The sequence below is a fragment of the Rhipicephalus sanguineus genome, chromosome 10 (genome assembly GCF_013339695.2).
Source record: "Rhipicephalus sanguineus isolate Rsan-2018 chromosome 10, BIME_Rsan_1.4, whole genome shotgun sequence".
Taxonomy (NCBI): domain Eukaryota; kingdom Metazoa; phylum Arthropoda; class Arachnida; order Ixodida; family Ixodidae; genus Rhipicephalus; species Rhipicephalus sanguineus.
In genome coordinates, this window is record NC_051185.1 from 93,021,485 (window position 1) to 93,044,847 (window position 23,363).

Genomic DNA, 23,363 nt, shown 5'->3' on the forward strand with positions numbered 1-23,363 from the left:
TCCACTGGCTTGTGCCGCCAGCCGGACATGGTCCAGGAGCGCTAGTTGCACCTCCGGGTCCGAGCTAGCGAGGAGTGCCTCCCATTGCTCCATAGAGTTTTCTATGTGGTACTTATGCTGTAGGCAGTTGAGGTTATTTGGCCTTTTACTGCAACCCCATGAGATATGGTAGAGGGTTGGTGGCGAGTCGCGACACCACAGACAATCGCGCCCATACAACGTCGGAAAAATTTTGTGCAATCGCAACAAATTTGGATAGACCCCCGTTTGAACTCTACGGAGGTCCACTGCGTCTTCCCCTTTAAGAGATTTGTGGGGGACGCCATATTTCTGCCGTGCGCATCGCTGATGAGCAAGAAGCTGTCGCGGAGCCATCCGAGCAGGGTCACTGTCTTCCTCCTCGCGAAGGCCATCGTGTATAGTGTGGAGTGGTGGTAATTGGGAGGGAGGCTGGTGCCCCGCTCGGTTCGTGAGCGCTCGAGCTAGAGCGTCCGCCCTCTCGTTACCCTCTAGGCCTGCATGTCCCGGGCACCAGACCAACCTATAAGTGTTTTTTCAATTCGTTTCCCAAGAGGTTGCAAATCTTTAATGGGAGACGGCCTTTCGTAAACAGTCGGCACGCCTTTTGCGAATCCGAGATTATGGTGATGTACGTCTGCCCGACACTTCGCTCTCGATTTTTAATCGCCAGTGCGATGGCGAAACACTCGGCCTTGGCGATCGAAGACGTGTACAGGGATGCGCTGGATACCATGCTTCTCGTGTCGCTGCTCACTATTGTGACTACTGAGCGTTTCCAATTATATCTGGAAGCGTCCACGTATAGCAAGAACTAGGCCCCGGACGCCGTTTCGGCGCCACGCAGCAGGCCGCACCTGTTTTTTTTTTATGTAGCGGCCGTGATTCAGGTATCATGAAACAAAGTTGCAAATGCCCCCATTCTTGCTTTACAAGCTGCCTGAACGAAAATACGGTATATATATATATATACATATATATGTAGTTGAAGCAATGAAGGAGCACACTTACGAAAATTGCATATTTTTACTCATTTACGTTTCGGCCGGGCCTTCAGAACTTTCTTTTGAATTTATATATATATATATATATATATATATATATATATATATATATATATATATATATATATATATATATATATATATATGCCTTCAGAACTTTCTTTTGAATTTATATATATATATATATATATATATATATATATATATATATATATATATATATATATATTATCGCATGTTGCATTGTATCCCTGAACGTCATTATGAAATTTTCGCGCGAGATGCGTGCAGTGCTTCAAGCCACGAATTGAAAACAGTTTCAAACCAATCATTCTCAACTTCAGATGTTTTCACGGTTCTCGGAGGTTAGCGTTCGCCCGGTGCAGAGACTTTACGAAAAGATGTGGACGAGTAGTTACATAAAATACAATTGTTTCTGCGGCAGTTGAGTGCGCGCCAGCAGGGCACCCGACCGGAATTTCTCGCTTTTTCCTGATGACCTCAATATAGCGTCTACCACAATTTCGTGCTCAAGCTCCGGAGTACTTAAATAGCGAGTCTGCTGATCTCTTGAATAAATATAAAGAGATGACCAGACGGGTAGAGCAAGCCTCTTTTGTCCCGCAAATGCGTGCAATCAGCGGCTCTGAACTGAGAATTACGTTTCTTTTCGGGCGATCGGTTGCAACATGAAGTGAGGAATACACGATGTTGCACTGTTATCGTTTCATTTTCTTTGGTTTGTCTTTTTTTAACGCTAAAGCCTTAGATGCCTCATCAAACACGAAAATTGACCGTCGGCGTCCCGCGTAGCCAACACGAGTGATGCACAAAGTCATCACGCGATGACGTCGACAGAACTTGTGACGTCACTGTGACGTCATTCAACGTGGCGTCATCATCACATGACATGGTCGCTTTCCATTGCCTCCGTGATCGGCCCCCGATGTAGGCAATGTAAAAGCAGGTGAGGTGCAGAAAGCTTGCAATGCCTTCGATTCCGTGGGCAGTCCGAAACCACGTTATGTGCAGAAAGCTTTCGGAGAGGGGCGAGGGAGGTTCAATGCATCGACTGATGAAAAAGATGGCTTTCGTTTTCGAGTCATCTCAGGCGAATGCGTAAGGGACCATGTTTTTTTTTCATGTAATTTTTTCGCATACATTTTACCTACGCGGTCAGTTCTTCAATATGCATGGGTAAGTCTAACATGTTGACATCGATAGTGGTGACCACCACGTTTTTTATAACCTGACGGAAACAAATCATCAGACCACACATCGTCAGGATTATTTCTGGCTAAAAGCGGGTTTGCGCGCCATACACCATATTATTATTGTTAGTCGTTGCGCAAATGGCAAGCATGTCAAGTTAGTGCTGCATATTACCAATCGGTCGTGTTGGGCATACGTACATTCGTGCCCCTCTGTGCCAATTTTCGTGTATACCAAGTGAACGAGACGCGAGTTACGCGAGTAAATTTAATTTTGGTGCCGCGGCCACATTCGGCTTCGCATGAAATGGCTTGAAACAGCAGAGCGCCGGAGGCAGCCTTGTAAAACAAAGTGAATGCACGAAATAAAAGAGAGGATATGAAGGGTGCAAACGCGTTAGCATGCATGAGCTAGTTACTACGTGCATGTGCTACGTTCTCCTGGTTATCTCCAGTTTATTCTCTCCTGCAGCCAGTTTACGTTCGTTATTCCACACGAAAGTAAGCTAAGCGCCTTTTCTCACGATGATGTGCGCGCAGGGTGCGTTCCTCAAAGAGCCGCGGAAGTGTGGACCAATGCGGTGACAAAACCAGCTGCAAGGATATATACGAAAACCCCGTTTCACAACACCCAAACGCACTCTCTGCGTGATGAGTCGCTGCAGTAATATGTTGCATTGATGCAGTATTAAATGTTGCCCAAATTTCCACAATATTAGCAAATAGCGGCCAAAATATCACGCGCGTAGCAGACGCTCACCGCTTTGGCGCGGCTTCCGCCGCGGAGAAAGCCCACGGGTCCGGCGCGGCAGCGCCGCGGCGCGGAAGTTCACCGCAAAAGGCCTCAGCTCCTCCCATGTATTCGCGCGGCGCTTTGGACACTCCCCCTATTCTAGGTCACTCTAGCGTGGGCTGCGCGGCGCCGTGGCGGTGCGAAACCAATGGAGCGGAACTCAAAACGCTGTACCACCGTGATGCTACGTCATGTTTAGTCATGCGAGTAGATTATGATGATACATGATTCTAGTCACGTGACTAGTTATTTAATTATATTTATTTTCAGTATACTGTCAACCCTAATAGGGTTTTTACATAGGGGGGGGGGGACGCTTCAAGCCGAAGTACAAGAAATCACGATACAGAAATTTTACAGTGCAAATGTAGGCACAGTTTATACAAAGGTGACTGGACATAGATAAGTAGCTAGTAACATACATGCTAAACGTGTAAAATTTGCATAGGCTACACACAAAAGCAGTAAATTATTTAGAAATCAGCCTTATAATGCAAAGCATCTAGCACCCGTGTATCGATGTTCTAATTAACAGCTCGGCAAGTTCTAAAAATTTTTGGACTGTCGTTTCCAACACTGTTGAGGCGCCTAGCGCGTTCCACTCACGCACTGATAGCGGGAAAAGTGATAGCAAGAAGTGTTGTTCATGCAAGAGAATTCATCAAGAGTGACTGGGTGTCTGTGTCGGGTGATCCTAGATTGACGTACATTGATTTGGTCTGAGGCTTTAATCTTGAATGAATTGTGCAAAAGTAAGTAAAGAAACTTAAGGCGGCGAAGCTTCGATCTGCTGGATAAAGGGGCGAGCCCTGCGCGTCGCAATAATGCAGTAGGTGAATCTGTGAGCCGGTGTCCGTTGTAAATAAATCAAACAGCTTGACGATACACACTTCTTAGTGCAGATACGCAGTTAGATGTGTACGGGAAGCAGAAAATGTTTGCATACTCTAAAATCGGGCGTACAAGTGAAACATAAGCAAGAAGCTTTATCTCTGGGGGCGAGTTATTCAAGACACGTTTAAGAAAGAAGAGCTTCTTGGTGCCTTTTTTTTGCTATATGCTGAACGTGCATTATCCAGTTCAAATCGGATGTGACGTTGATACCCAGATATCGGTATTCGTTAACAGAATGCAGTGCAGCGCTGCCACAACCATAAGTGAATTCGAGCAGAAATTTTTCTTGGTAACTGACATAGAGACTGTCTTTTCTTTGTTAACGATCATGTTGTAATCGTGACACCACTGAAATACATTGTGTAAGGCGCTGTTGAGTATAATTTGGTCTTAGTGGTGTTTGACTTCGTGGTAGAGCGCGCAGTCATCTGCAAATAATCTAATTTTGACTTCTCATTGGTTAGCTATATCGTTATTAAAGAGCAAAAATAAAAGTGCTGCCCGCACGGATGCGTGGGGTACACCTGATAGTACGGGAATAATATCGGAGGTGTGTCATCAAGTTGGACAAATTGGTAGCGGGCAGAGAAATGGTTCGCAATTCATTTCGTGAGAGGCCCATTGCCAACAAAATGTTCAAGTTTGTAGATCAATTTGCGGTGTGATACACGGTCTAACGCTCTGGATAAGTCAAGGAAAATTATGTCAAGTTGAGACTGATTGTTTATACCCTGCGAAAGATCATGTACACATTCAACAAGCTGCGTTACAGTGGATAATCCGTTTCTAAAGCCGCGCTGGCAAGGACGAATTCGTTCATTATCCACAACATATTGAGTTAGAAAATATGCTCAACAATTTTACCGCATGTGTATGTTAGAGATATAGGCCGGTAGTTGTTCGGGGATTGTTTATCCCCTGATTTGTGTATAGGAATTATCTTGGCAATTTTCCAATCAGAGAGAATTGGACATTCTTCGATCGATTTCTGGTATGATAAAAATATATTTACTACAAGGCTGAGCCTAACGTTTCAAAAAATTATTAGGAATGTCATCCGGACCTCTGCTTTGCTTACCGTCAAGGTTTAGAAGCAAAGATAGCACTCCCACCTCAGAAATTAAGTCATGTTACGTGATTTTAGTCATGTGAGTGTTATGTGATTTTAGTAACGTGACTAGACGTTACGTGATTTTTGTCACGTTACTGTTATGTTAAATATTATTTTGGAAGAGGAGCGAAGACGAAGAAGTGACATGCGAGCGTGGACCCGAGCGCACGTCCGCATTCCGTTTTTAGTTTTTTACCCAGCGTCGAATAAACAAGACGTTCTATACTTCGGCTCCGCTTCCTGGTTTTCAACAGTATGGTGCCGTGACCAGGATAGAAGAACAGTTGAAGACCCCTGGCGATGAAGCGAGCTACCTGAAGAGGACGGCCGATCGACGCGATCAACGCGGCGACGCTGGGAGAGAAACCAAGAACGATCCACGTCATCACGAGCCTTCGATTCCCGACGTGACGACATGGAAAGGCTACGACGGAAACGTGCTACCGTTCGAGCTTCGGTCACCAGGATCATCAACGACATGACGACTCTTATGCGGACGGAACCAACGCCAACTGGTGAGCTAACCGATCATCTTAACCTATTGAAGATAAAGGAAACGATGCTCACGGAACTTGACAACCAAATAGAAGAGCATGTCACTGACGATAACCTTGAGGATGAGATTAACAGCGTCGGGCAATATCAAGATTCTATCGTCCTCGCCAAGTCCCACGCTGAACGCATTTTGTCCTCTCCTCAATCTGTAGCTACGCACGCATCTCACGATGATTCTCATCAAGCACGTGCACAGATTAAACTACCTAAGCTCGATCTACCGAAGTTTAATGGAGACCCAATTAGGTGGCCCGAGTTTTGGGATCAATTTGAGTCAACTATTGATCAGAACCGCCATCTCGCAGACGTGGACAAATTGAAATACCTTCGGAGCTACCTGTCGGGTAAAGCGGAAGGTGTCATCAGCGGCCTTGCCACAACGAACGAAAGTTATAGCGCAGCTATAGATCTTCTCAAAGAAAGATTCGGCCATAAGTCGCTGATTGTTAACGACCACATGCGCCGGTTTCTTAACCTTCGTAAAGTCCGGTCATGCGGAGATTTTGAAGGGCTTCAAAGGCTGTATGAAGAGGTACAAACCCGCGTGAGATCACTTCGTAACCTTGGAGTCGAAGAAAAAGAGTACGGAGTGTTACTGAAAACAGCAATAATTCAGAACCTTCCACAAGAAATGGTGCTCCGTTATACTCAGCGCACCTTGTCTTCGACAAACTCAAGCGGTACTAGTGACCAACTAGATGAATTGTCTATTCTTCTAGACTTCTTAAGCCTCGAAGTAAGAAGCCGGGAACAGGCTTTACTGCTGACGGATGACCGCAGAGAACGAGTCTTAACCAGAAAACCAAAATCCAACGACCATAACCGAGGTTCTGCGTCTATGTTAGCTGTAAAACTTGATCCAGAGAGTTGTGTGCTATGTGGTGGCAAAGATCACTCGGTGGATGACTGCCCATCTGAGATAACATTACATGAGAAAAAAGAGAAACTGCGCAAGTTGGGATGTTGCTTCCGATGCGCTAAACCATTTCACAGAGCGAAAGAATGCAGAAGCTGGAAGAGGTCAAGCTGCGCGAAATGCAAGGGACGACACATCACAACGATGTGCGACCCAAAATGAATACAGAAGAATAACGAAACGCAGACCACTGTATCCAGCTCTTCTACAGACTCGCTAAAGAGCACAGTACTTCTGCAGACCGCGCAAGTTTGGGCTGTGGGCACTGGAGACAAACGCCTTGTAAGAATGTTAATTGATGGTGGCAGTCAACGCAGCTTCATCACGGAATAGTTGTCTAGGAAGCTGAAAGCCACAGTGGTAGCCGAAGAGCAGCTCACCATCTCTGGATTCGGAAACATTTCTGCACCTCGGAAATATTATCGGAGAGTACGCGTTACGCTGCATAGCCAGTACGACGCAAACTCGATTGAAATAGAGGCTATAGAAGTTCCAGAAATATGCAACAATTTGTCAATATTGACCGATACAAATGTGCAACAAAAGGTGAAAGACAAAGACTTATGTTTGGCTGACGCCACTGTATTTCACGTCTCGCCTGAGCCTGGAATATGCGTGCTTATAGGAGCAGACTATTACTGGAACGTTGTCAGCGGAAATATTCAGCGACTAGACGACTCCTTGACCGCCATCGAGACAATCATGGGATGGACACTACATGGAGATACACGGAGTTTGCCTACGTTCAACAAGCCAGAAACCGTAGGGACCTTCAACATCTGCCCAATGGAAGCCAGCGTTTCCCAGCAACTGAGGTCTTTCTGGGAAGTGGAACATCTGAGACTGGCCAACGAAAACAGACTTTCGAAAGATGACAAATACGTCGTCAAGAACTCCGTTGAATTGCCTCTTAGAAACAGTGAACGCTGTCAAATTGAACTGCCTGGGTACAGCAACTCTTCCGAGATTAAAGACAACAGGGGTGCAGCTTTCAAGAGACTGGAGTCTATACGGAGAAGGCTACGTCGAGAACCAAAGTTTAAGAAGGAATACGCCACTGCGATGTGCAGCTACTACAGCAACGATATCGCTCAAAACGACAAAGCGGACAGTACGAAAGAACGTATGACGTACAACGGGACAAACCAAGATGTATTGAGACGCCACGAAATTACGTCTAAAGTTCCGGTGGTATTCGACGCCTCTTCCCGAGCAAGGCATTCGAAGCAGCGAGCAAGTAAAGCAACGAGCAAAGCATCTGGAGAGATAGAGTCGTCACGTGAAATACATCAGCGAAGATGGAAACACAGTGAACGAGTACTAAGCGATCTCGATAGCCGGTGTCGACGAGAGCACTTCCAAGAGCTTCGCTTCATTCACGTCCACAAGAATAGAAGCGAAGAATCAACGAGGATTGGAGACATGAAACTAAAGGACTCGACAAGACAACTGCGGGAGATGGAAGAGTCGCAGAAGAATTTACGGACAGCGACGGCAAAGTTCGTTCATACACCGTGTGCGCTATTGCGGGCACGGTGCGGAGACCGGTACAGATCTTGCACCGCCTGGAACGTGCCGGAGAAGCTTCGATATCTGGTAGACAATCGACTCGAAAGAAGCAAACCCGCACAAATTGTTCGGCCGGGAGCTGTTAAATATTCTTTTGGAAGAGGAGCGAAGACGAAGAAGTGACATGCGAGCGTGGACCCGAGCGCACGCCCGCATTCCGTTTTTAGTTTTTTACCCAGCGTCGAATAAACAAGACGTTCTATACTTCGGCTCCGCTTCCTGGTTTTCAACATGTTATTTCGTGATGCTTCGCACTAGTGGTGCCAAGCCTGAAGGGAGTGCGGAGCTCGACGGCCCTCTTTGTTTCTGTTTTTTAGATGTGAAGCAGCTTTTGCGCTGGGCTTTGTCCGTAGTTCCATTGGAGACCGTCCGCTTTCTAAAACCTACCATAGCCATCTGTAACATATTGAGCGCGCTCAATATGTTACAGATGTTCTTCGTATGTTCTTCGTCTTGTTCTTCGGCCGTCTTGATGATGATACGTGCAGAGCACTTTAGGGGCGCGGGCTGCCATATGATGTCCTAACTTGGCGTAACGCAGACAAAACCACGTGTACCGCTCGGGCCTCGGTAAGGGGCTGGGTAAGACGCTGTGGCCTGTCCCCCTTACATTCTCTCAGCAACCATGTGATGGCATCGGCGAACGAGATTCTGCAGACGCGCGATGAACCAACGCGTTGTATTTTAGTCAGAACACGCTGGCACGCGCTAGCGCGTTCGGGCCTGTTTAAGGGGTTGGGTAAGATGCTGTGGCCTCTCCCCTTAGCACTCTCTCAGCAATCACGTGATGGCGACGGGTAACGAGATTCTATAGACGCGCGATGAACTCGCGTGACATGCTCCAACAAGAGTTCGCTCTTTCTCTTTTTAAAGACGATAGTCTTTCTTGGGGAACCTAAACGTAGAAATTTTGGTCTGTCTGTCTGTCTTTCTGGTTGTCTGTCTGTCACCCGATTCAGCCAGCCGACCAAAATTTAATCACTTGCGGAGCGCCCAGCTATCTTGAACTGGCACGGCCGTTCATACTTGTGAACATTGTCGATCAAAAAGCAAATATTACGCATATCTGAGGCACAACGTGAATACGCAAATATTAGATGGAGTGTTCCTTTACTAGAAAATACATAGATAAGTAATTTTAAAGACCCTAATGTTTCTTAGGCTGCGCTGTAAATGCTAGCGTTTTTTAGGCTGCGCTGAAAATGCGACTCTATGAGGCAGAAGCGGCGGTTCAACATAGAGGAGCAGGTATTGTGTAGTACGGCCGGCACAAGACTATCGTCTTTCGACGACGTTTGCAGCGAAGCACGCAGATACATGGCCAATTTTTTCCCTTCCTTTCTCTTTTTTCCCTTTCTTTCCCTCTATACTATGGTTTACTTCCTCCCATCCTCCTTTCTCTCCTCATCACCTTCCCATCTATCCTCCTCACACATACTTCCCTTTCTCGCGACCTTGCTATACTATAATATACATGTCTATGGTATGCTCTGCTAGCGTGCCCGGAAAGCCGAGTTGTGAGGACCCTTGCCTTTGGATCGTGGGTACGCGGGTAGGAATGTTGCCAGCTGATCAGAATTTTTTTCGCCATTGATTTTCTCTTTTTTATATCTTTCTTTCTGTCTCTATCTCTCGCTTTCTCTCTCTCTCTCTCTCTCTCTCTGCAATTGTCCTTTCATTCACCCATCAGGGTTAATAAAGGCCACGCTGGAGAAATTGCCGCACGTGTTTTGGGAGCGAAGCACAAGATGAACAGGACGAAGCGAGTGCGTAGCGGTTCATGATGATGACAATCAATTTTTGTACTACTCCGCGTAACGAAAATCTTAAAGTGCTCTGCTCTTAAAAAGCGCACCGGCGTCAGCATTGTGCAACCTGTGACCTTGTATAAGGTGCAAGTGGGCGAATGACACTTGATCGCGTGAGCTTTAATCCCGAGAGCCCACTGCTAGGAGCGAGCATCGTAAGCAAAACAGGAGATACGCTCAAAGAAGTTGTTACCGTAAGCATATAGAACACGAAACTATATATATGATATCCTGATTTCGTCTTGCGACGCACAAGTATTTTGTCCGCAGTCAGAAGCAGGAACACTGCACAAGTGTCACTTATCTGCAACGCGTTGTGCCATGTTGCCCGAGCCCAATTTCCCTGAGCACTTCAAATCTTTCAGCTGCTTCATCCAAATTTGCCTAAAGAGGCTAGAAGGCCAAAATCATCTCCTTCTCCTCAGTCGATTGCGTTGCACCCTCCCCCCTTCCTAAAGCTTTATACATCCAACGCTTTTCTGCGCTGCTTCCCTGATCGGAGCAACTGGACGCTTTCTGGACGCCACAAGGCTGTGTAGTGCTCCGGGATCGCCCTATCTTTGACTAAGCGGCGATATCATCATGTGATGCCGGCAGCGATTTAGGCGATCTGTGACGTAAATATGTCATAGGGTGACGTCATCACTTGGTGATGATATTTTGCATCCCACGTGTTGACGCCGACGGTCACTTTTCGGGTTTGATGAGGTATCCAAGGTTTTCCCCTCAATAAACCGGAACGAAACTCACGGAGACCGAAAGTGCCCGAACTGTGAAGTCCACAGACAGACCTTCTCAGAGCTTCGGATGTGGAATAATGCGATGGAGGTTTTGAAACCGCAATTTTAGGAACGAATGTCTAACCACTCCTAATTCTCTTTACACACCGACACTATTGAGTGGGGAAAGGTAACGTGAGAAGTGCAAAATAAGATTTACTCCCAACAAGCAGCTACTGGGACACAAAATAGGTGCCGCATAGCTGTATGGACTCAGTTCTCTGGTTGCGAAGTTTAACCCATTTAACGACTCATGTGTGTTTGAGGGGCTAATCTGAAAGGGAGTTGCACTTTACCTCCCGCCGTACGCTTTGTGCATCCAGGGACGCAGCAAAATCAGTTGCCTTTCATTTTTTTTCTTTTCTTTTAGGAGCTGGCTCGCCAGGTTCTTAAGCTGAGGCGAAGTCCCGCGCCGTACGCGTAACCTTAGTCCCAGAGGTGACCGCTACACCCTTACAAAAATATATTTTGACAGTCTATAAATTGTCTAAACCCATGCTTGGACAGTCTATAGACTGTATAAATCTATTTTTGTAAGGACAGACGCAGCTCTCGCGAAAGAGAAGTCTTCTTCCTCTTCTTCTTCGAGCGCCTTGATGATGATATTAACGCAGGCAAACCCACACATAAATTAGCCAACTGTAGCGTGCACACGCTCGCGCGAAAGAGAAGTCTTCTTCCTGTTGTTCTTCGAGCACTTTGATGATAATATTAACGCAGGCAAAATCACATATAGCATAGCCAACTGTAGCAAGCGGCACTCGCTCCAATTCGGCAGCTTTATTCCTTCTTTCTTCCTCTTTTTTTGTTTTTTTGTTCTCTCTGTCTTTGTGTGCCTTTTCTGTCTCTGTGTATTTCCATTTCTTTTTCTCGTTCCCTCTATTTCATTCTCGGTCTTTCTGTCTTCTTCTTTGTTGCCTTTCTTTCTCACTCTCTATGTACTTCTCGCATCCTCCTCCTTTCTACCTCTTTCTCTCGCGCTCTATTTCTTACTCTCTCTTCGTTTCATTTTCTCTCTTCCTCTCCTTCATTCTCTGTCTCCTTTCGTTCCCTCTTTCGTTAAATACGTCATCGACAGTATTTAACGTCACAGATGGAGGCTGTACAAGCACTACTGCGCTTTGTGCAATACTCAGGCCTTTTTGGACGATTGTATCGAGTGTTTTCGGTGTCTTTTTTGACGGTGCGAGTGCAGTTCTTATTTTCATTTTTAACACGAGAGTGTTCCATGGCGGGGTCCACCAAGACTTCACTGACGATATTTCCGTGAAAGAAATGACGTTGGTAAAATTCACACGAACAGAAGACAAACAAAAACTATGAGAAAAACTTGCGCTGCCTAGGATGACCCGGGAGACGAACCCACGACACCTAGGTCGGTGGCGATAGGTCCCTGGCACTCTACCCACTTCGCTACCCACACACATAGACGGGGCTGTACATACGCGCCTTACATACATTACTCATTGTCCCTTTCATAGTGACCTCGGTTGGCGGGAAGCGGTGCCGCCGTTTGTGATCGGTGCAGTGAAGTACTGCAATGAGACACTTATAAGAGCCGACAGCTTCGGCAGTTTCAGCCTTCGGTGTGGCGAGAGACACGCCTGTGGAAAGCGGGACGCCTTACCACATTCATGGCTCAAGCTGCGAATTCTGCCGCTCGCGTTCGTGAAGCGCTGTGTGGTCTACGCATGAGCACAGGCGTAGGTTACACTGTTACAGCAGTGCGTACACCTTGGCGTTCCTCTCCTCTATCTAATGAGGACGCTTTGAATCAGTGCATATTAGGTGTCAGTGTTCATTATGTTCCTGTTGAAGGCACTTTGCGCGGTATTCGCCATATGATGTGCCCAGGTGTATGTTAACTACTTCAGCTACCGCAAAGGTTATTTCATGATCATGGATGTTGGTCGTCGGTATGTCGATGCGCCATTAGGCGTCAGCGTGGGTGCATCGAGGTCAAACGGGCTTAAACTGCCAAACACCAATAGACATTGCGAAAGCTCTCGTACATCAATGTACAATTAACAATCAAATATACCCTTGTGAAGACTTGGTTTACATTCGTGCTATGTCAATTCCTATAACGGAGAGATCAACTCATGTTTTTTTTTTAAATGCGAAGCATTTCTTAGCGAACCTCTGGCACTTTGAGCGTTTCTATCTACGTATCTATCTATCTATCTATCGATCTATCTAGCCGCCTACGTCTGGATGCTCTCATGATCGCCTCCTTATTTTGCTGTAGACCAAAATTTGCATGGGAGGGTAAGAGGATTTGACGAATATGACTGCCGGGTCATGACATAAACAACGGTAAAATCCTGTCACGTACGTCGTCAAACCCTTTCCACTACGTGTGGCACATACCCATTTATCACGGGCGGCGGTGTACGGGCATGCGCCACAGGTGATTGACAGTTTATGTCTACCCAGGAACGGCGAGAACAGACATTGGTAACTTAAATGCTAGAGAGTTAAGTAAAACCAACATCGGCAGCGTTGACTCAACGAATGGAAATAATGAAAATTAGGATCCCAGCAGGAATCGAACCCAAGCATTCTGCGTGGCAATTAGGTATTCTACCACTGAGCCACGCCAGGTCTATAAATTGGTTTGGAAAAACAGCCTACGCAGGCGTAATAGCGGTGCAACGTCAGTTGCGGTCGTGGTGCTGCCTATCTAATTTTACAAGAAAGCAATAAACACTACATGATACTCCTACGATGTGTACTCCTACGATACGGGCGTCCTATCAGATTGACGTCTGTAGTTCCAGTGTTGGCTCCGCTTTTATAGCAGTCTAATAAACATTACGTTTGTATTCCTATGATTCAGCAAGCTATATTTAAGCATTGCTCGACCCCGCAGGAAAAGAACAACGAAAGTTACATATGATATCCACATCACCGCATCGTAAAGTGCACTTCGTCCACCAGAACGACGAAGTGTCCTCTTCATTTCTTAAGAGGCTGGGCGATCGCCTCATGCTGACCGAGGATGATTTCAGATTGATTGACAGCCATTTGTAGACTAGGCTACGTAGGCCACATAGGCCCAGGTAGTCTACGAATAGGACAAACACCATCCACTAATGTTGGTCTACGTAGTACTATCCAGGCCTACCAGCCTCGACGGTCTATGCCTCACCAACGCGAAAGGTGGCTTCAGGCTCCGACATGTCCCCGTCTCTGTCGACAGACAATTTGTCGACGAAATGACCGAGGCATCCACGAATTCCAACAGCTCTACTATACCACATACTTCGATACACATGGACCCCTCTTCACTACGATCACGACCGGATCCTATAACAAGTCATGACCAGCTGCTGGTGCTCACTGATCACGCTGTTGATGCCCTTGTTCAAGAACTGTCAAGAACTTCTTGCACACACGCACGCGGGTTCGTGAAACGCGCGTGCGTTCTCGGGACACGTATAAGCACTACATATCAGCTTACCGCTTCTGGTGTTGGTAATACCCACGTTGTCATTGGCAGCGTTACCCAACCGTACACAAGTGCTAATATAGCACATATGCAGCTCTTCAACATATATATGTGTGCGTATAAAATATATAGAAATCTTTAGTGTCATTTTGTAACGTGTCGCTCAGTAAAAAAAGTTACGCCACAGTCACCTACCCGCCGCATGCTTCGCATAACATCGACTCCCACGGAACGTGGGATCTGCCGAATTTTTTTTGCTCGTCCTGTGTGTACCTGTGCGTTCGTTTCGAGTGTCCTTCCTTGTGTTTGAGCAGTGCGCTGCAATTGGTGAGCTGTGACCGCTGTTAGTTCGCGGTCGTCATCTGTGTGTTCTTTTCGTCAGTCCTTTGCGGTCGAGCGGCGCGCTGGAAGTATCGAGCTGATTGCCGTTCTTTGGTTAACATTCTAATTCGCTGCTATCTCATTCATTGATTTGCTGTTGCGGCGAAACTGTGACTGTTTTTATTGCATAGTTTAACCCAAATGGCAATTTAAAAATATGGTAGAGCCTACCTACGAGCAATGCTTAGAAACTAACTTCAACAAAGAACGTGCGCTTATACTACTGGCTGCTCAGTGCTGTTTTCCGAGAACCGGCGCCCACGCTCATGCTCGTTCTTCTTTATATTTTATTTGAAAGCATGATTTTATTCTTTAAAGATTTAAAAATAGCATACCTGCAGAAATTATACGCCTGCCACCGCTGCAAGATGTGTAACCCCCCTTATAATTTTAGGGGATTTACGCCACTGGCAACCTCACTGCCGATTGGAGCCACAGTAGTAAACCTTTTACCTTATCTTCGTCGTGTTCTACCGCCATAATTTTTCTCTATCCAGCTGTGCGTATACTTAGAGGGCTCAGCACTACTAAACGTTTCTGAGCATTCAGAAACTAAGCTTGCGTTTAGTGCAATACGTGAAGGAATTAATGTACTGTGTACCCTGCTATGGTAGCGCTGTTTTCAGCTGTCCTAACAGTACGTATATCCAAGATTGCGTTCTCCCTACCAGAAGTGATTCGACTGCTCATTGGAGCCGCAATAGTAAACGTTCTAGTTTATGTTTATCCTATTCTACCACCATAGTTTCTCCAATAAATCATGCAGCATCCCGCTAACTATGCCGTTGACATTTTTGTAAAACGCGACACCGATACTGGATAAGCAACGTTTCTGTCAAACCATCGCCTCTTTTAACAAAGTGTCTTATTAGGTTTCTTTGGCAGTCAACATTTCTTCTTTTTTTGAAGCACAGAACTACGGAATACAGCAAGCGGTAGATTTCACTTTCATTGAGAATCATAACGTCCGCTGCAGATGTCTAATTAAATGTATTCGCAAGAATCGCCGACAACGTACACGACTGCAGACGCAAACCCGTCGCATTCCTATTTAGGTAGAATGTTTATACAATGTACTAAAATTTATTAACCCGTATATATATATATATATCAAAACGTTTATTGAGGGAAAAAAGAAAAGAAAAAAGTGTTTAGGGAGCGGGTGGGTGGGGCCCCTATTCCAGGGCTCCACTGGCTTGAGCGGCCCGCCGCGCCTGGTCGAGGAGTGCTAGTTGCACCACCCGATCCCCGCTGGCGAGCAAAGTCTCCCACTGCTCCCTTCCGGAAATTTTGCCGGCTATTTGCGGCGAGTTAATTTCGGGTGGCCTGTTCTGGCAATCCCACGTTATGTGGGCGAGAGTGGGCCTGCCTCCGCACCACGGACAGCTATCACTGTACATTGTGGGGTGGATGGCATGTTTCAAAGAAAGGTTCGGATATGTATGTGTTTGTATGCGGCGCCAGTCGTAAGAGTCCCGCCCGGATAGATCAGGGTGGGGTGGACTGTACTGTCGTCGCTCAAGCCGTTGGTGCTCAAGGATGTCTCGCGGTAAGAAAGGGCTTTCGTCGGAGTGGTCGGCCGCTCGGTTGATAAAAGCACGAGCTGCGCCGTCCGCTCTCTCATTGCCATCGAGTCCTGCGTGAGCCGGGCACCAGATGATCGCATGGTCCTGCGTTAGGTCGGGTCCTAATAGGCGAATGGTGCTGCGTGGTAGTCTCCCGGTGAGAAAGAGTCTACATGCGACCTTGGAATCGGTAAGAATAAGTGATGATTGTCCCAGGATATCCTTAGTTTTAATAGCTAGCGCGATGGCTGAAGCTTCTGCGGTATTCGCGGACGCAGCTCGAGTAGTGGCGCATGTCAGAAGCCCTTGACCTGCGGCCGCTCCTACGACTGCGAGGGCGTACTTGTTGGTACCGGATCGGGCGACATCTGTGTACACCGTGTCAGGATTTCCCCCGAATTGCCGCTGTAACTTGCGAGCTCGAGCGCTTCTACGACCTTTGTGGTATTGTGGGCTCATGTTTTTGGGAATAGGGGCTACTAAGATCCTTTCACGTACATGTTTAGCCATGGACTCCAGTTCTTCTCCCGCATACTGAGGACGAGATGGGTAACCTACACGGCATAGCAATTTTCTTCCAGGAGTGGTTAAGCTAAGCCTTTCGCGTTGAGAAATGAGCACTGCCGCGCGTAGCTCCTCATAATTATTGTGGATACCGAGGGCTTCTAGGCGTTCAGTGGATGTTCCGATAGGTAGGCCGAGAGCCGCTTTGTACGATGTTCGGATCAATGCATCTAGGGCCTTTAGATCTGTCTTGTTGGGGTCCTGGAAAGGAAGACTATATGTCAGCCGACTGAGGACAAAAGCCTGAACAAGCCGGAGCGTCTCAGCTTCCTTGAAACCTTTTCGGTGATAGGTGACTCTATAAATCATACGGGAGATCTGCTTCACCGTTGTTCGGAGAGTTTTGATTGTGTGGTCCACTCGCTTGTTACTCTGAAGCCAGAGTCCGAGGACTCGCATTTTCTGGACCTCTTTTATCTGGTAGTCTCCTAGAAAGAGGTTGACCGGCTCGTGAATTCTACGGCCTCGGCCTCGGATTCTAATAAATTCAGATTTTTCGGGGGCACAGCTCATTCCGCTGCGGCGAGCGAAGTTTTCAACAGCGGTCACTGCGTCTTGTAGGATTTGTTCTTTTTGTCCTAAAGAGCCACTGGCGGCCCATAGGGTAACGTCGTCCGCATATAACGCATACCCTAGCCCTGGAATGCCGTCGAGGTATTTGGCTAAGCGCCTCATGCCGATGTTAAAGAGAAGGGGGGAGAGTATCGCCCCCTGCGGTGTACCTTTATTGGGCATGTGGAAAGGATCTGAGCGCGTAGTGCCTATGCCTATTGTAGCAGTGCGAGCGGTCAGGAAAGAGCGGACGTAGTTATAGATTTTTTGCCCACAACCGATGTCAATTAGCTCAGATAAGATGAGCTCATGTGACATAGTGTCGAATGCGCTTTTCAAATCAAGAGCTACGACGAGATGCTCTGTACCAACCGTGGTATTGCAAAGGACCTCCTCCCGAAGGAGTAGGAAAACGTCCTGCGTTGATAAATGTTGGCGAAATCCAAACATGTTAGTTGGAAAAAGGTTTCGATCTTCGATGTAAGACGTGAGACGTGTGTGAATCACCTTTTCAAATAATTTGCCAAGGCAGGATGTTAGTGATATTGGTCTGAGATTTTGTAGGGCGTGAGTTTTTCCTGGTTTCGGAATAAGGACGATTTTGGCTTCCTTCCAATGTTGTGGAACCACTCCTCTCTCCCATACCTGTTCATTAAAATACCGAGTAAGCTGTTCGATGTGTTCGTCGCTCAGGTTCCGGATCATAGCGTTTGTTAACTGATCAGGTCCGGGGGCAGTATTGCGCTTTGCTGCTTGGGCTGCAGCAAATAGTTCTGACCTGGTTATCGGTGCGTCGAGCGCTGCATTTTCTTGCCCTCGGTATGGTAAGGTGCACGGGGGAGTAGTGACCGGGCCTACATACTTCTCTCGGAGCTTAGTCAGGAGAGCATCATCTGTTCCTGGAAATTCTTCGGCGAGCTTTTTGAGAGTGCGGTTTGCGGCCGTTTTGGTTTTACCAGGTTCCATTATGCTGCGCAGTATTGCCCATGTCTTGGAGGTGTGTAATGTTTCGCGAAGTGAGTCGCAAAAACACGCCCAGCTGGCTGTCTCCAACTGCTGTGCGTAAGCGTTTGCCCGTTCGGATATCTCCGCAATTCTGTGGCGCAGCTTTCGATTAAGTCGCTGTTTCTTCCATCGTTTGGTCAGCCCTCTCCTGGCTTCCCACATATGTAGCAGATGGCTGTCGACTACCGGGGTTTCCACTGTGAGCGCTACCCGCTTAGAAGTTGCTTTGTGAGCCTCTCGTATGTGCGTTGCCCAGTCTTCAGCGCTATCGGGTATAATATCAGGCATGGGCACTTTACGATAATTTACCCAGTCTGTGATTACCACATGCCCACAGGATTGCCGAATTTTCGGAGAGGCTATCGACACGCTCAAGATATAATGGTCACTGCCTAGATTCTCTCCTAGGTTGTTCCAGAACACCTCGTCGATATCGCTTATGAATGCAAGATCAGGAAAGGTGTCTGCACTAACGCTGTTGCCCAGTCTCGTCGGGTGTTGTGGGAGTACGATAAGTTGGAGGCCCTGCGCGTCAACCGCTCGCTCGAGTTCGCGGCCTTTGGGAGTATCTCTTCGGTAACCCCAGGTAGTGTGAGGGGCATTGAAGTCCCCAAGTAGTAGTAGTCGATCCTGGGTGCTGGAATTACTCTTGGCATACCGAATGAGTGCCTCAAAATCGGTTTTCTTTTGTTTAGGTGGGCTATAAACGTTAATGATTATGGTTTTGGCTTTGGTACGCTTTTGCGGTAGTATTCTTACGATTTGGTGGTTGATGTTACTAGTTACCATATAATCTATACTAGTCGCTATGTCCTTGAGAACCAACGTTGCGACTTTAGGGTATTTTGGATTCGATATCGTGTAGTAGCCGCTCAATTTGACGGGCTTGTTACCGATCTCTTGTAGACAAATGACATCAGGTTTGACTGGCGCCGTATTAAGAAATTGTTGTAGAGCCGCCGCCCGTTTGTGGAAGCTGCGGCAATTCCATTGCCAAATTTCGAGATAGTCGAGGTGTGCTCGTGTTCTACTCGCCATGAATAGTGCTTTCGCTCTCTGATGTTGGGAGCGGCTTCGAACGACGAATAGACGGAGCACCCTGGCTGCTTTTTGTTCGTTTAAGAGCCACGGTCCTTATGCTGGCGATGGATTCATCGACATAACTTTTTAGACTCTGGAATTCTGCATACATCTGCTGCTGAAAACTTTGCATGCTTTGTAGTTGCTGCACTACTTGTTGTAATGTGCCTTCCATAGTATTTGGTGTCGTAACCTGGCCAGGCGTGCAGGCCGCTTTAGCAAGTGTTGTTTTGTTCGGTTCCGTACCGCGGTTAGCTTTGAGGGAGGCCAACTCTCGTTTTATTTCTTCCAAGCTCTCACGGAGGAGCTTGTTTTCGTTAACGATTTTTTGATACTCGGGATTTGCCGTTATTGGAGCAGCGGGAGAAGCGATTCGTGCATAGCTCACCTCGTCATAACCAGGCGCTTGCTTGGTCGCAAAGCCGGAAGCCCCGGATTTAGGAGATTTGGGTGAGTGGGAATGAGGTGGGGTGTTGCGATTAGAATTCTTCCGTGTCCGGGATCCGGATCTCGATCTGGAACTAGATCTGGAACTTGGGCGAGTCCCAGGCAGCTCTGGCCATTGGTCCGGTGCAGATTCTCCATCGTCGGAACTCAACCAACGAAGGCGTTGAGGTGGCTTCATGGAGGTGTCATTCTGGGCAGGCTGGTGCGCGCTACCCTTCGGAGTTCTGTTTCGTTGAGGTTTGAGCCGTTTCCTACAACTTCGGTCTCCTGTCAAGTGACCCTCGCCACAAGCTGCACACTTGGGAGTGCAATCGTGTCCGGCTACAGGGTCCCGTTGGCCACATACGTGACACACTGGAGTGTCCGGCTGGGGGCAGACGTCCGATCGATGACCCACTTGATGGCAGGGAAGTTCTCCGCCGTTGTAATAGACGTATCGAGGTGTAATCCCTCCAAAAAAGGTGATAACGGCCGTTTTGGTGTTCCGAAACATGCGTGCTTGGAGAATTTCGACCCCTTGTGTGCGTACTCGTAGATTGGCTTTTAGTGCTTCAGGCGTCGTGTGTGGGTCCAAGCCATGAATTACGCCCTTGGTTGTCCCTTCACTTGTCGCTACGTAGGCATTGACGGAGTGTGGCCGTCCGTTTATGCTTAGTGTGGTAAGGCGTCTAACGTGGTCCGCCACTGTCTGGTGTGGCGTCGACACAATAAAGATGTTGGAGCCTGGCTTGATTCTGAGCAAGAATTGGTCACCTGATATTTGTCCGCCGCAAGCAGCAATCACGGCATCCGCCAGTAGTGGACTTGTCAAATTCTTGACCGGTAGCCCCTGATGTGGTCGCACCACTATCTTAAAATCGACCTTGGGCAATGGGGGTAGCCGCCTGTAGGTTGGTTTGTGTTTAGGTTTTCCGGTTGCTTCACCAGTGGAAGCTTGTTGGTGGTTCAAGGTCCCCGAAAAATCCACTGATTTGGCCTTCTTCTCTTTTGCAAGAGCTTTTTTCTTCCGCAGAGTGAGCACCGTCTGCCAGGCTCCATCCGCTTGGTATTGACTGTCGATCCCAGCGTTCTGATCGCTGGGTCCACTTGGCGTTGGGAAACTGTGAGCTGCGGAGTCTTGAAAATCCATGTTATCAAGGTCTTGGCGTTGCGTGTCCGTCATCTTCGAGGGTCCGGAACGCACAGTTGCGTCGGGGGGGTCATTCGCAAGAGCCATCGAGCGCGCGCCCGACGCACGGTACAACGACGCTCGGTACAACGAAAACAAAGCAAACAACAGAAGTCGATGTCATGCCTCGTGAAGCCTATATAGGGGGATTTCCTGGAAAGGTGGACATCAGCTATTGTCTGATGAGCATTCCTTGCTGAAGAAAGCCTCCTTAACTCTATCTATCTATCTATCTATCTATCTATCTATCTATCTATCTATCTATCTATCTATCTATCTATCTATCTATCTATCTACCTATCTATCTATCTATCTATCTATCTATCTATCTATCTATCTATCTATCTATCTATCTATCTATCTATCTATCTATCTATCTATCTATCTATCTATCTATCTATCTATCAGTAAAGTTCAGGTTCTTTTGAAAACGAGAAACCACACTCCACACTCGGCGCCCGAGACGCACCACCCGAGGTGATATAAACGAAGTGGGAGGTCAAATTAAGTTTGAAGGTAAAAAAAAGACAACGCTCCACACTCGGCGCCCGAGACGCACCAGCCGAGGTGGTATAAACGAAGTGGGAGGAATTAACGTTGGATTCGCTGGTCGCTTGAAGAATGAGATACGCTGGAGAAGTTTAGAGGAAAATCAAGACAACTTATATTTACAAACTTACAGATGAGTGACAAGCATAAATGTTACAATGTAATAAAGAAAAACAAACACTGGAAATGAACCGTCTGTAGGGCGACCCTACGAATTCGGCAGAGCCGACGGTGCCTAACACCTTAAGCCCGGTTCAGAACGTCAGACGGAACACCGGGGCCGCTTTTTATTACCCGATGCTCCGCCTTTACATTACTGCCGGCGAATAGCCGCCTGTTTGCCCTGTAATTGGGCGGTGCATGCAGCAAATCAACAAACTCGCGACAAGGTCACCGCCTCCTTACATCTGTGCGGGCTCATGCTCCTCGCCCCAAGCAACACACAAACAATAAGCAACTAAAACAAAGTAAACTAGAGTTGTTGTGGCCAGGGCAGGCTCGGCTGACGCGACACGTGCCTAGAGCAAAGTGCACGCGTGCAGTGTCGAGAACAGAAAAGAAAAACGTGCCTGAGAAAAACGACCCTGGTGGTATGTCAAACACATTTGCCGAAGGGACACTACACGTGACCACCCTCGGGCCACTTAGCTTGTCCCCCCTCCGCGCACAACGTTACACGCGGCACCACTTACAAGCTCGTTACCTCAGCTCCCGCTCCAGCTAGTCTGCCGAACCAGACTGTAAGCAAAGAGCGGAAATGGATGCCACGGCGTAGGGGGCGGGCGCACAAACAATTGTCAAAGGTGCCGACCGAGCGCTCGATGCCCCACGACGTGGGCCCGCTCCTCGTCGATCACGTATTCGAGCTTCAAGAGCCAGTCCGCCGTTACAGACACCTGAAGTAAGCCATACCTGACGAATGCCTCCGGCGACCGCGCGATGCACGAAAAGCAGGCCGCTTGGTCTGCTACCTCCATGGGTGGCGCCTGCGAAGCGCGCGAACGGCAAACGATGGGCCCGGAGGCGGCCCATTCATACGCCGCCAAAAGGCATCGCTGAGCAAACAGGGATGTCATTACGACAACGTTTCCAACCCTTCCTGCCGCCGCCCGCGAGTGGTGCCGGGCACCTTTGTCCCGGGCGCGACAAGGGACCCGATGGGCTCACCCATCTGCGGAGTCTAAGTGCTTTTTGGGCGATGCACGGCACTTCGAAGCACCCCCACCGGCGTGGCCGCCCAAGTTGGCCGCACCAAGTGAACAAAATAAAAAGCACCGTGCGTCCGGTTATGACGGCGGTCCTACACCCCCCACCCAAGACTTCGCAACAACTTGCATACAGTGTTGCCGAAGTAAACACAGCAAAAGGCGGACCGCGCTCGACCTGAGGGCGCACGGTAGGTTAATAGCCGTAGCTAAACTGTACCCTCGAAGGGGGCCATAACTGTTCTCTACGTGGCGTCGCGCAGCTTCCGGCATGCAACAACGAGTGCATATGCCAACTCGAAACAGAAGCGCGAAAAAAATGTCCTAGTTGTTTACGGCAAAAAAAAAAGAAATAGAACACGAACAAAGAATGATCTAAACTAGCTTATAGCGCCAGCCTACATGTTAAGGCCAAACACTGAGCTGCCCTGCTCACTAAATACAGCACATGTATGCGAAACGCTATGCAGAGTAAACGCGATACCTAGTAAATAAGCAAAAAACATGTCAACCAACTTACTCAGCATGCTTGCTCGACAAACACTTAATGCGTAATAGATGCGACACCTTACACAAATGTGGACTCATAATAATAAATAAAACAAATGCATGCTGCGGACAGTTATTCGGAAGCAAAGCTAGCGCTTCCTGGAACAATATCCACCATCGCCAGCACTTGTCGTTTATGATCGACAGCATTTCCCTGCCAAAACGGAAAACACGCGCACACAAAATACA